Raw genomic sequence first — 15,919 nt, 5'->3', positions numbered from 1 at the left:
TATATATATATATATATATATATATATATATATGCGTACAGTAATTCATATATTCACAATAAGGAAACCATCCACTCATGTAAAATACAGAAAAAGACCAGCACACTCATACATACACGCACGTACACATACATAAATACATACAAACATACACAGACTTGCATACACATTCAAATATTCAGTACTGACTTTAACCCTTTCCTATTTTTGACGGTAATTTCTAAGAAAATATTAGCTGAAAAAACAAAAACCTAATTATAAGAGTAGCTTACAAATATAAAAAGGATTGAAAGAAGAATAAAGATATTTGAGTACTTTAATTGAGTTATTTAAAATTACAATTAATTCGTATAGAATAAGAGATGCATTATTTTATTATACGGTTACGTTGACATTGTACGTAGTAACTGATCGACGCCATTCAGAAAATATACAAACAATAGTTAAATTATTTTAAAGATATTTAATACAGTAATCATTAAAATTACTAACAATAAATAATTATACAGTGAAGGCAAAATAATGTTCGACAATGAATTGTATTATTTCTTTGCCTTTCAGGAATTACGTATGGTAAACTAGGATACGTTTCGGAATTATTAAGACACCATCACTGAGAATTAAAGATACGCGGTAAGATCGCATGATCATGGTTTCTGTTCCCAACTGGTTGGGGCGTTCTCTTCATGAGCGAAACACTTCGTTTAACGTTGCTCCAGTCCACTCAACTGTAACTGGATAAGTCTACCCTGTTGTAGCACTTAGACTTGAGACAGTAACGTGCAGTATTCGATGATGATAATCATTGATAAGGGAGTTCTTTCATAAATGTAAGCTTCTAATTTGTTTTGTAGATTTTGTGCTACGTATATTTATGCTACAGTCATCTCTGTCTTAGAAGATATATAATTTAAAGCCCTCCGTCCATAACGTGTCCCGCCATTCTTGAGAATTGTGTATCTATTCTTATGTTTTCAATTCTATACAAACAATCGAGTATATTTCTGAGTAGGGTTTAGCTTCTGCTTTTACTAATATTTTGAGGAACCACATTCACGAATTCTTGTAACATTGTTTTTATGTCAATCTCTCAATCTTACCCACTTTTGGTCTCCTCACATACGTGACACATAGCGACCACATTAAGTGGTTGCACAGTCCGGTCTGGAAATTTGGTTCTCCCCTGCCACCTGGACAACCAGCAACCCTAGTTGATGCTTTCCCATCTGATGATGATTGCGTCAAAGGTTTACCAAGACTGATCTGAGAGTTGTGCCGCTATGACATTGTTTTACGTGGTCTACTGTTTGGGCAGCTTAGTGTTACATTCCTGGTTCAAACCGGATAGTATCAGTTTTATATTTGGTTCTATTTAGATTTAGGAAATGAAGACCATTTGAATGCAGAGGTAGATCTAAAAGATTTTAACTCCGCCCAAATTTGAATATTAGTGTGAATGTTAGAAAAACCTAAATTCACCGAGAACGTATTGCATGAAAGATAAGCAAATTAGAATTTATCATTGGTTTCAAATTTTGTAAGAGGACCGGAAAGTTCAGGAGAGAGGCTATGGGGATTACGTCGACTCCAGTTCTGATCTGATACCTCTTTCATAAACATCGCAAGGATGCAAGTTAGAGTCGATCCAGGCGAAATAAGAGCTCTGAAGGTAATGGCGGACAAAATATCGCTGAGCTAACGATTCTGCCAGCTCACCGCCTCCGCTAAAAAAACTGAATTCAATGTTGATTTCAAGTTTTGAAACAATGCCTGCAATTTCGGGATAGCTGGTTATTATTTTATCAGCCCCGAATGGACTGAAAAGCATAGTCGTCCTGGGCGGAATTTGAACTCAGGAATTGCAGGTGCACGAAATTCTGTTAAGCATTTGGCCCGGCGCACTAACCAGTCTGCCAGTTTTCCGCCTTAGATTTGAAATCAACATTTGCGTGCTAAAGTAGGTGCTCCTGTTATTGACACAACATTGACACAAATATTCAAATTAATGGAGAGATCAATGGGCAAAAACCGTCATTATGTTTTCGGTAGTATATCATGTCATCTCCTTAAATCTAATCTATTGAGAAATGTCTTCCCATGGTGGCCCCATAAGCTCTCATTGATTTCTTTAACTTGTTAGATACTTTTCATCAGCATTTACACTCCATTTCTGTAGATTACGCTCCGGTAATCTTGCTACCATTTCATTCAACTGAGATTTTAAAATCAAAAAGTAAACTGAAGTGAAACTAATCCATTTATAAGTAACCGTTGCTTGTGGCTGCACGCATACAGAAGTGACGATACATCAGAAATGTAAATCTCATGAGACATACTATACACACACAGAAACTTTTTTGCTTGTGTTACTGTTGATACCTTGATATGTTTATAGGTTTCAGTCATTGGACTGTGGCGAAGCTGCGGCACTGTCTAGCGTTTATTTGTTTTAGCGTCTATCTGTCGAATCACAATGTGAGTTTTGTTTCCTTTTTTAGGTTAAAAGGTATTTTTTTTTTTTTGCATTTTCATTTTGTCTCTTACGTTCGCAGTGCTGTGTCAAACAAATGAATGCAGATAGGAACACACACATGCATACACACAAACATATATAAACTTATAAGTATATATATGTACGTACATACATGTATATATATATGCGTGCGTGTGTGTGTATACGTATATGTATGAGTATATATGTATATTTATGTATATATATTTACATGTATATATATATATATATATATATATATATATATATATATATATATATATATATATATCGACGTACACACCGCTCATAAATACTCACACGTATACAAACACATTCACACACATGGATTGATAGATAGACAGATAGATAGATAAACACAAGGGGAAAAAGTAGAGTGTCCGTCATTTTTGGAAGTTTACGTTATCTAAATACCTGTCGCTAGTTTTGGGTCAATCTAAGGCTATAAAATGAAACACACGTCCCACGTGGTTACACATTAGGATTGAACCTAAAACTAACTAGTTGCGAAGACACGTTCGTAACCATGCAACCTTGTCAGTTGTGTATGAACTTACTTGTTTGATCTTTGTAATTTAACTTTCGACTTCTATTTAGAGAAATTTCAATTTGCAACTTTAACAATAACGACAATCTAAAGACTGATTGATCGAGCTTCTTTGTTGGTGTCTCTAAGCTTTCACACAATTCTCTTTGTTAGTGCTTCCAATGGCCATTCACTGACCTTACTTCTGAGCATATCCTATTGGAGATGTTCGTTAATTGAAACAGTCACTTATTATAGACGCCATTTTAAGGCTCCAGCAATCGTTTCATTTCCATTCATTTATACCTTATGAATTTTATTTTATTGACATCGGATTTATAGGATTCAATTTATTACTAGCATATGCAAATGCAACGGAAAATACACTGCATACCCAATGGCTAATTTATGAAAGTATTATATTCTGATCTGTTGATTTTAGTAAAGTTTTATTACTAATGTCTATACATCATATACTGAATGGTAATGTAAGATCGGCCTGTATGTTACTGATACTTCCATGTGATCCAACAAGACAACTCTAATGCACCTGTCACTGGCCATTCCTATACACAGAACCGTGTTCGCTCCGCATGCTTGAAATATCAGCCACTTGTCCTTCAAAGAGCACGCTATAAATTTGAAGTGTAATGTAGTTAAGATTATTCTTAGTATGTTTCGAAGGTCATAGGTACAACTGAAATCACATGCGCAGCTCTGCGAGACGAACCGAAGCACAACCAGATATCTTAGTCTGGATAGTGACAATTAATCGTAAAACATTTTGTTCACTATATAACGCACTAGAAATAGTTGAAAGGATCGTTATACATTATAGAAACTTCATTTAATATAACGCAAATAGAAAATATGAGTTGTTAGCAAAATTCTCATGCATCAATATATGGAGAAAATTCATTTGCAAGTGACTTAAACAGTTCAATTAAGCGTCTCTAAGACGCGAGCAGAGATAGAAAATGTCCAAATGAACACAAAGATCTCGAGAAGAGCAATTGCATGATAGCAAAATATGATGAATGCTTGACAACAAGCTTGCACTGCTTTGGTTGGCAAATGTTTGAATAACGTTCATGTCACAAGAATCCATTTGGATTTACATGTACCTGAATTTAAATTCTTTTTGTCTGGAGTGTCTATAGAAATTGAAATAAGCCACATTTTTTTCTAAATATATCAATAAGCTGTTTTGTCATTTATTGCGACAACAATCTCTAAAATGCACTGAGTGACTAATTGCAATCAGTGTACGTATCAGCTCCTGTCTCATTCCTATTCTGAACGCATGCAAGCAATAAATATTTTACACGACATTTCGAAATTACCATGTTTAACTCATGAAATTTAATTTGGAGCTCGGCTAACTCCTGCCACAGTTCGGATGTGCACACCGATAATTTTTTCATATCTTTTTATAATCTAAATGAGGACTAAATGAGCGCTAATGAACGAGCACAAACAACAATTACAACAACTGTTACACACTCATTGAAGTAAGGACTACTGAGACAATAAAGTCATTAAAAGATTATTGAGTTCGGAGGTGATTAAAATCAAAGTTGTCATTAAGAGAGGGTTTAATTAAACATAATAATAGTCATTTCTACAATAGACACAAGGCTTGAAATCTTGCAGGAGGGTGATAGTCGATTACATCGATCCCAGATCTCATCTGGTATTTTTTCATTGGTACCGAAAGGATGAAAAGCAACGTCAACGTCAAAAGAATTTTAACTGAAATTGTAAAGAGCCGGAAGTAATTCATTGAGTATTTGTAAGACATAATGACAAATAGCTGGTTTCATTCGCAGACGAGACAGCCATGGGCCATAGAAAATATCCTCCATTAGTTATCAAGTCAGACCACGTTTAAAACTCCTCCATGGGCACATACATTAGAAGAGGCTTTATGCAATATCCCAAGTGTCATCAACCTAACAAGCGCAGGCGTGGCTGTGCGGTAAGAAGCTTGCTTCTCAACCACATGGTTCTATGTTCAATTCCACAGCGTTGCACCTTTTGGGTAAGTGTCTTTTACTATAGCCACGAGCTGACCAAAGTCTTGTGAGTGGATTTGGCAGACGGAAACTAAATGAAGACTGTCATATATATATATATATATATATATATATATATATATATATGTGTGTGTGTCTGTGTGTGTGTGTCTATATGGATATATTCATGTGTGCGTGTTTGTCCCTCCCCACCATCACTTGACAACCGATGTTGGTGTATTTACGTTCCTGTAACTTAAACAGAATAAATGAAAGAATATGTCTAGGGGTTTATTTCTTCGACTACAAGGCGGTGCTCTAGCATGGCCATAGTGAAGCGATTGAAACAAGTAAAAGAGTACAATGCAAATAAAATAAATACCAAAGGAACTGGTATAAAACCTTTGCTTCATTTACTTGACGCTGTTTGCTTTAGTTGTAGCTTTCCAATTTAGACTGATATAAGGAATTTATTTTACCACACTCTAATGTTACAGGTTATATAAAATCTCATTGGAGCACTGATAGACAGCTCACACTTGTAAATATGGATTTCTTCAGCAAACGAACAGAACACTGTGACAATATATTATCCAAGCAAAATTTCATGCTTTTGTGCACTGTCCATCTATACGTTCTGTGATCGATAGGAAGAAAATGGTTTAAATAAACCGTACATGAAGCGAACGATGGAATGTAACTGATACAGCTATTGACCCTAGGTTATCTGATGTGTGTTTTGATTAATAGTACATGTAAGGACACATGCAACCATTGTAATAATAATTGCTGTTTGCATAGTTCATATGGTGGTTTTCATCGTAAACGATAGTTTATACAACAGTGAAAGAAACTGGAGTTAAAAAGTATAATATTGCTGAAATATTTTCCCAGGCGAAATATATTCACCAAAAAAATTAAAATATCCTAAAATATAATGAAAAAAAAAGGAAAGTAGTAGTCTACCTTCTTTTATGTGTGTGCGGGTACGTTTGTTAATATATGAACGGAAATACATATGTGTACAAGTAAATCTATGTATCGCTCGAGAAAATTGCGTGTATGTATGCGCATGTGTGTGCCTCCGTGCATATGTGTGTGAGAGAGAAAGACAGAGAGAAACATAGAAAGAGAAAGATAGAAAGAGAAAGATAGAGAGAGAAAGAGATAGCTAGCTAGCTAGCTAGCTAGATAGATAGATAGATAGTGAGCGAAAGAGAGAGGAAGAGAGAGTGTTTGCATATTTATATATGTGTATACCTGCGGCCGAATCGAAAGTAAATGTTCTAGTGGTCGTTTCACATTTCGTTGTTCGCTGTGTAAATAACGGATTATTAACGGTAAGCGCATGCTAGTACGAATCAGCGAACAAACTGTTCGCCGAAAGTTAACCCAAGCCCATCACCGATTATTGAAATGCGAAGATCGTTGCATTGTTTCCTGACGAGACACATCGAGTCGAAACATCGATGTCCCGGAATACATTGGACCAATGAATCGAGTATGCTATTAACAGAATGGAAATGAAAAATCAGCTACTGGTTCACATTTTTCTGAAACTCAAGAGCTGGAAGTAACTCACAGCCGGAATATTCCAACAGATGTCCATCCATGATTGTCATGAAAAAAAGAAGAAAAAAAAAAGAAAATTTGAAAAATAATTTAGGGGAGATAATAAATATGTTCTTAAGGCCTTCTGTCATGCCATGTATTTTCCCACAAAGAAAGTTTATGGTGTACAAACCTACTTTAACTGGAGAGAAACACCTTGAAGTAAGAACCTAGACAGACAATAACAAACATCAGATCAAACATTATGAAAAATAAATTACTAACTGAATTAGAGATTAACCAAATTAAGCAATCAGTAAGGGATAAATGGAACGAAGATGCAGTTAAAGAAGATACACCACAGGAAATAATTAAAGACCAGCCCAGGTCTGAAGAAAATGCAGTAATGTTTGAAAAATGATAAGCAAAGTGAAATGTTCTCTCAGTCAACCATAAACACTATGGCAGAAGAAAATCAAATAGATGAAGAAAGTCACAGAGAAATTGGCCCAGCTGAACTACATGATCTAAAAAATCAAATCATGATTGAATAGCTGAAAATTAAAGAAACCAGTATGAATGAACGTGACACTCTCCAAAATTCGCAATTCTAACCCAAACCTGAAAGTAATTGGTAAAATCCGCTTTGCAGTTGAGGGTATAATTTCAGCTAATGATGTTGATATTACAAATCTCAACCACGTGTACTACGCATCTGCGAAAATCACTACGATTATATGTGGTGAGAAGATTAGAAAACGACATTCCCACAAAACCCTTATTTGGCAAGAGCGTATTCAACACCAACTTCAGCTACTTATGTCTGACATAGAATGTTTATAACCCTTAAGTTTGACAAAAATCAGAAAATTAGAGAAATAATATAATTTGAAAACCATATTTGACATTGATGCCACCATAGACACTATCGAGTAAAAGGTATGAACTAAAGTTGCCCGCACAGAACGGTATGAAAAGCGCATTAGATTCTTCAAGGGCAACATGTTAAAAAAATAACCCCAAAATGTTTAGAGGAAGATAGGAAAAAATACCAGTTACAGTGAAGTTTGTCCCATCAAAAGAAGTTCAGGAATTTTGGAATAAAATTTGGGCAGAAGAAAAAACACAATGAAAACGCCCCTTGGATTGATACAATATCTACAGACTTAGACTCCTTAGAAGAGCAAAAGTGGGAGGGTATCAAGGTAGAGAATGTAAGATCTGCCCTCAGGAAATCAAGCAGAGGGAAGTTTCCAGGAAAGGATAAAATTCCTAACATCTGGTTGAATGCTTTTCCAGAGAGCCATGAACTGCTAACAAAACTTTACAAAAATATTTTGCAACAACCTAGCATGATTTCCACTTGGTTAGTTAATGGTGTTCCATTCCTAGTTACCCCAAAAAAATTTTTAAATGAAGAAACAGATGAACCAAAAAATTATAGCCCCATAACCTGCTTAACAACAATGTATAGAATACTAACATCTGTCTTGACGGAATATACCGATAGTCTTTTAATAGAAAAATGACATATTCCCTAATGATCAAAACGGATGTAAAAGTGGGTCCTGAGGTTGTAAATATGAACTGCTCATCAATAAGATTAAGTTGGAAGATTGTCACAAACGACACAAAAACGTGTCGATCGCTTGGATAAATTATAAAAAAAGCTTTTGATAGTCTACTACATTGCTGGATTAAGAAATGTCAGGAAATGTATAAAATAGCACATACTCTGCGAAACTTCTTATTTGTAAATATGAAAACATGGAGAACCACACTGACATGGAAGAGTGATAATGAATCTCTCAATGCTGGGGGTATAAGAATTTCATGTGGCATTTTGCAGGGTGACTCTCTCCCACTACTCCTTTTTTGTCTAGTTTTAATACTTCACTCGAAATTGCTCGATGATGCACAATATGGCTATAAAATACTCGATAAAAAATATAAATCATCTCCTTTGCATGAATGATTTAAAGCTCCTAGCAAAAAATTACCAAAAACTACATGGCTTACTAGCGATTGTTAAACAATTCAGTGTTAACACCAGGATGCAATTTGTCCTCGATAAATGTACAAAAGCTACCTTTATCAAGTAAAATGACTGAAACATCCAACGTTAATCTTGTCCAGCAGAATGTCATAAAGGAGTCAGAACCAGCGGAGAGCTACAAATACCTAGGGTTATTTGAAGGTGACGGAGTCAAGCAGTGTATGATGTCGGAAAGGATTACAGGAGAATGTTATCGCAGGGTTACGGCAATCCTCACGAGATAGCTGAATGCAAGACACAGGATAGAAGCGATCAATACTTTAACCATACCGTTTGTGACTTACAGTTTGAATATCTTTAACTGATCAATTACTGAAATATGTAATCTTGACAGAAAAATACGAAACATGTTGACAATGAAGAGAATGCACCACCCTAAGGCAGATATAGAACGACTTTGCCTACCAAAAAAGAGGGGGGTCGTGGACATTTACGGCTGGAATTAACAATAAAGATTATCACAATTGGCCCAAACACCTACCTGAAAATATCTGACGACCGGATGTTAAAACTTGTCTTAAAACCTGAAAACAGCAAAGCATCATACTCAGTAACAAAACAGGCAAAGGAATACCTAAGTGAATTCCAAACATAACAATCCTAGAATTAGACGTACTGGATAGAAGCACAGAAAACGCTATGCGTATGAAAACACGTGCTAGATATACTTACTGATAAATAGTAAGAAAAATCTCTCAATGGCAAATACTCAAACAGACCTAATACTGCCGATATTGATAAAGCCCTTACACATCAATGTTCTGCTGGCTTAAAATCAGAAACAGAAGGGTTTATCATAACAGCCCAAGATCAATGCCTACCTACAATGGTCTGCCAGGCCAACATGTTAAAGAACTGCAACTACCGTGTATGTAAACAACAAAATGAAGCCATTGATCATGTTGTCTCCATGTGCAGTCTTCTTACGCCTACAGAATATCTCAACAGGTATGATATAGCAGCACACTCTCTTCACTGGGTATTTGCAAAAACATTGACCTGCCCTATGATAAAAATAGGTGGGAACACAAACCACCTCCAGTGCTTGAAATTGATTACATCTCAGTCCTCTGGAACTTCACCGTTCAGACTGACAGAAAGATAGATGCGAATAGGCCAGACATTATATTGAAGGACTTTAGACAAACATCATGCATTCTCATTGATATGACTGCCCCCGTCAACCTAAATGCATCTGTCAAGACCTACCAAAAACTGAGCAAGCATAAAGATCTTGAAATAGAAATTAGCATATCGTGGAACCTCAAGACTGAAATAATACCTGTTGCCATAGATGCCCTAGAAATGATAGGAAAAGGGACTGATTCCTATCTAGCTCGGATACCAGGAATCCCTAGAATAGCAGAAATTCAAAAGATAGTTCTCATAAATTCTGCCCATATCGTACGTAAAATACTGTCTATGTAATCTCAAATTTTAAAACAAACATGTTTTCTTAAACATTTTCTAGAACAAAACTATGTGCAAAACCAGATAAGACAACGTAGGCATAACACCAACATGAACTTCTAGCCTGCTGTCTCTTGAGGTCTCTAGGTGACACATGGAGTAAACATGTACAAATACAAAGCAAGAGTATCAGGTGTACGAGCGAGCTGCTCCTTGTGAATTTGGATTACATCTGTGATCATCGGCAAATAGGATTTACAAAACAGCAAAAATATGAAAGAAAATTGTTGCCTAATGTAAATTAGATCATGATACCGAAATTATTCTCTCATACATGAAATATAGGTGCTGTCAGGCATATTGTCGCAGAAAAAAAAAGCAGTAGATAATATAAACAACATGCGGGGGTGCAACTTGCCTATACATGTATTGAAGCAATACGCGAGAATGTGATGTCGCTACAGAAAAACAAAGCACGTAAAAATAATAATCGTATACGCAATCTCATCTCTACACAAATACACTCAAATGTAATGTTTATAAAATTCACACATGCACCTGTAAACCTCGTATATAAACAAGACAACGTAGAGCACACAGTGTCTAATCAGATTAAAAGAGACATAATAATAACAATAAATATAAAATGTAACACGTCTTGTTTTAAACAGAGAAAAACAGATATGCTCGGATATAAAACTTCGAAAACAAATAAAGGAGAATTTCTATCTATGGGCTTGAAGTGCTTAAGATACGAAAACAAAATAACATACAACAAGAGAGGTTGAACGTCGGAAAAGTTACCTCTGAACAGAAAGGCCCTTCTACTAACGTCACTGCCCCAGTGGAAACCAAACCCAAAAGAGAACTGTGGGGAGAAGACGACAGTAGTTGAAGAAAATATAGCATCTGAAGACGGTTACAATACCAGTGATTGTGGGAGCACTTGAAACGAACACTAAAAGAACTAAAAATTAGTTGAGAAGGATCTCTGGATTACAATTCATGCAGGGAGCACAAAATATACTATCAAGTGTAGGTAGGCTTTGATATGCATATAGTGATTAATATCTGCTGCAATATACGAGGACCCATATAGAAGAAGAAGAAGAAGAAGAAGAAGTTCTACAGTAAATATTCTGCTCAGTACCACATCTTGGTTGTCAGTAGTTTGACCTTAACGAGTTGAGCATGTCTCATAGTGGCTGACGATATGTGCATCTCTGATCAGCAGCAGAAAATGCGGGTGGTGGAACATCATAGCCATGTGTCGAGAAATTCTTTGGCGTTTCGATAATTCACCTCTGGAAATATATGTATTTCGTTCATCGTCTTTAAACAACCCTTATTCAGGGACCTTTCAAGCAGGATGGGCGACTCAACCCGAAAAAAGTGCTAACTAGGCCCCACCTGCAAGGTCATGCGCTGTTTAACTTGATTTGAGATCACCATATCGTGCACATCTGATTGTGATGCACCTGCCTGGTGTAATCTCATAAGCTAGTGATTCATGTTGAATATACTGGGTCTCGTATATTTTACCCCAGTGTCAATTTGATGACATACACTGCTCTCTCACTCAATAATAATAATATATACATATATATATATATATATATATATATATATATATATGCACCTATCTCAATCCGCCGTAATTCTCCCCTTCACCACACTTTAGGTATATATTATATATCTGCATACATGTACATATATATATCTGTGTGCAAGTGTGTCTGTGTGAGTGTTTGTTTGTCTATGTATGTATTTATGTATATATATATATGTGTGTGTGTGTGTGTGTGTGTGTGTGTGTGTGTGTGTGTGTCTGTGTGTGAAAAGAGGGAGAGATATGCATATGTATATATGTGCATACATTTGTGTGTGTGCATACATGTGTATATATATATATATATATGCTTATATGTGTGTGCGCGTGCGTTTGTGTCCGTATGTTTGTGTACTTTGTGTGCGTGCGCGTGTATATGTATGTACGGAGGTATGTATGTATCTCTTATTTATTTGCAAATTTCATTTCCCCATGTTTGCGTGCAAGACGAGAAAATTGTTATTCGATGCTATTTTGCAGTTAAGGTGAAACTATACTTCCTTAATGCATATCATGTTTCTTAGAGTTGCTACTAATCTGTCAATAATTGACCAAAATGACTGCTGTTGTACTGTTGCAGATTGTCGTATGTGTAGTTTGCTGTGTGTAGAGTTGTACACATGAGGCTGCATCACACGTCAGGAAAACGGAAAATTCACATTGCAGTCAATAAAATCACCGTTTACGTATACACGTTTTTATTATTTTGCTGTTTTGCTTCTCTTTACTTTGTCACTGATTATTATTGTTTTTTTTTTATTTCCTTTTTAGGAAAAAACACATCATGAAATCTATTAGCCATTGATTGATATATTCGATTTCGCCCACCTTCATATTTCATTTTATACTATTTTCTTTTTATATTTTCTGTTCAGCGTGTGATGATGTTGATTGTGTTGGTTACTTTTATGTTAAAATCAGCAGCGAGTAGGAAAATTCTGTTTTACAGCTTTTTTCGCTGTTTCTTATCTCACCATACTTGGTTCAAAACATTCTGTCATTGAATTTTTCTACGTTTCCTTCCGAAAATCGAAGAATTTCTCTATGAGAATGTAACGAGACTGGATCACAGGTATCATTACAGACTTATGCAAAATATCAGCCAGTTACTATTTAGTTACGATTTGTTGAATTCTCACACTTGGTCCTTCAGACGCCTTTGGTCTTTGTGAGAGCGATCGTTTAAAGCATTGTGTCTTTTATTCAATAGTATCCCATCTCACGGCTGAAATAATGCATCTGTTTTATAAATCAATAGTATAGGAATCTACACAGAACTCAACGGATGCTCGTTCAATCCCACTAGTTCTGCTTAGTAAGGGACTCCAATTTTCTATGCGATACCTCTACTGCATCACAAAATCGTCAGTATTATAGTAGTCAGTAGTTTAAACTATTAGCATTTAAATGGGCCATATCAGGTCCAAATAGTCTTTTCATGTCGAAACTGCTAAGATTCAGCCTCTCAAACTTACCTACAATGTCAAACTGAATATAAAGAAATACAACGTCGAAATTTCAAAGCTACGAGATAATGTATGACTACTTTAAAACAATGAATAAATAAGCATTTCATCAGTCTGAGTACTAAATGGTTAACAAAATATTTTGCTGGCTAAAATATTCAGTTAAAATATCCGGCTGCTCTCTTTCAATTCGCATATATTAAACAAGCAATTCAGTCTTTCGTGATTTCGGTTACGTAGGTATTTGGCTTAATAGAATCAGTTAGTAAGGTATCGAATCGTTAGCGCGCCAAGCAAAATTCTTAACGCCACTCCTTCCCTCGCTATGTTCTGAAGTCCAATTCTTTCCTCGCAATGTTCCGAGGGCCAATTCTACCAATGTCGATTTTAACTTTCATCTATTGGGGGTCAGTAAAACAAGTACTAGTTGAACACTGGGATCATATATTCGACTTACCCGTTTCCTCGAAATTGCCAGCCTGGCGCCAAAAGTTTGAGATCAGTATATTCGGCACGTTTCCCGGTTCTGGATTTATGCCTTCAATCACATGTCTGAAACAATTGCTATTGCAAAGCAAACAACGATAATTTGTAGAAACAGTCTGAGTTCCCTATTCAGGTACATCAGCTTTCGGCTTTCAACTATCTTTAATCGTAGTTCGCTTTCTTATTCTTCTCTTTAGAATCAGTAAAATACTAAAATTGGTTTTCCAATCTCTTCCAAACTATATATATCGAACACATTTGCATTCAGCCAGTATAGTGACACCATATTAATTTCAACCTTGTGCTCATTATCAGCATTATTACAATTAATGTTACTACTATCATCAAAAATTCATCTTTAAATTCCTGGTCAGTGTCCTCAATTTGATCTAATGTTCCTAATTAACAAAGAAAACCATTTCCCAAAACAAGTGAGTTGTGTTACTTAAGATCGTACAATTATGGTCTTCAATTATCTATTTTCCTTAATTTTTACCTACGTAAAGTTACATACAGCAATATTCTTTTACTTAGCTATTTCTATATTGAATCTCGAAAATCTTTTCCAACAAATTCCTTTTCAACAAGTGACAATACGACAAAAACGTCTCTCGTTCAACTACATTTACATTTCTGCTCATTTTATCATACTTTGTACTTTTGGTTATTTTATCTTATCTTGCTTTACATTTTATTATTTCATCTTTTTAATTTAGTCCATCTCTCTAGGACTATTTAATTCGTCCAACAGCTGCTTAGTCTACATACGTCTCTCTAAATATTCCTCTTCTTTCATTTCTATTCTGTCTCTTCTCTGCTTCATCTTTCTTTTCATTCCTCATGCTTTTGTTCCACCCTATTCCTTTCACTTTCCCCTGCCAATACGTCTTACATCTCCCTAGGTTAAGAATCATGTGTGTGTGTGTGTGTGCGCACGTGTGTACAATTGTGTGTGTACGTAGATGTGTGCATGTATGAGAAATCTCGAGTATAACCAGATGAAATTGCAAAGATAATCTGGAACTCGACTGAGGAAAGGAAACTCCGAATGATCTGTCTTCGTTTTCTTTGTATCGTCTGTCTGAATGTTTTGTTGTCCCTTTTATGCATCATCTAACTGTCTGGATATATATATATATATATATATATATATACACACATATACATGGATATAAATATATAGTTATATACTCACACAAGCGCATACACACACACATATTTATGTATGTATGTAAGTGAGGCTGCTGGAGGGATATGGATACGTGTATGTACGTTCTCTTCCGTTGTTGTTTTTTTTTTACTGTTCTAATTACAGATTTTATTAGTAATGTGCAAGTTAGTTGTTTGATTTCTTTTCCTGAGAACCCTAGCTAATCCAGATTATCACCGAGGCATTTACTCACAAAACCAAGTGGTCAAATTGCTACTTGCTTAAATGTCGATTTATAATTTGTACACACACACACACACACACACACACACACACACACACACACACACACACATATATATATATATATATAACTTGACTTTGTCGGTCACGAATTATCATGGGTGCCCCTAAGAGGTTCCCCTCCGGTGTACAAATCTGGTCAGAAAATCGCCTCACCAGGAAACGCACAAGTTATGTTTCTTTTTATGGAAGACCAGCAGTTGTCCATGCATACCAAACTCCCCCGTCCACGCCACTGATGTTATCTAAGGGGAAGGCAAAGGCCGACACAGCCTGGCACCAGTGACGTCGCAACTCATTTCTACAGCTCAGTGAACTAGAGCAATGTGAAATAAAGCGCCTACCTCCACATCACAACATGCAGCCCGGCCCAGGAATCGAACTCACAACCCCACGATCCTAAGCTCTAACCGCTCAGTCATGTGCGTTCACATACACAGACACATAGGTCAAAATTTGTATAGTAAATGCACAAGCGGTTAGCGGACAAAGAATAGCAAGTTGAAGAAACGTATAAGTGCTCAGATGAGCAGAAAAACGTATATTAAATGCACCAACGGAGGGACAACAAACATAGGAGGTCCCTAATTATCAACCAGATGACATTACGCAGTATCGCGCCATCATATCTGTCTGTCTATCTATCTATCTATATATATATATATAATCATAAATATACAGGGATTAGCATTGAGTTGCTTCTCCAACATACTGAAAATTTAGAAATAGCAGTCAAAGAACTACTGATTCTAAACTACAAATTTTTCGCTAAACGAATGGCGATATTTATAGCACACATAGAACAAAAAACCGGAGGGAAAAGCATAAACCAAAC

At 35.9% G+C, this 15,919-nt stretch overlaps 1 long non-coding RNA gene across 2 annotated transcripts in view; it reads right to left on the bottom strand.

Moving 5' to 3' along the window:
* LOC128250446 (uncharacterized) overlaps positions 1-15,919 on the bottom strand; it is a 613,350-nt gene that overhangs the window by 252,244 nt on the left and 345,187 nt on the right. The gene's annotated exons all lie outside the window — the stretch shown is intronic.

The sequence above is a fragment of the Octopus bimaculoides genome, chromosome 21 (assembly GCF_001194135.2).
Source record: "Octopus bimaculoides isolate UCB-OBI-ISO-001 chromosome 21, ASM119413v2, whole genome shotgun sequence".
Lineage (NCBI taxonomy): Eukaryota > Metazoa > Mollusca > Cephalopoda > Octopoda > Octopodidae > Octopus > Octopus bimaculoides.
The sequence above is the reverse complement of the archived record's forward strand: the minus strand, read 5'-3'. Positions and strand labels throughout refer to the sequence as shown.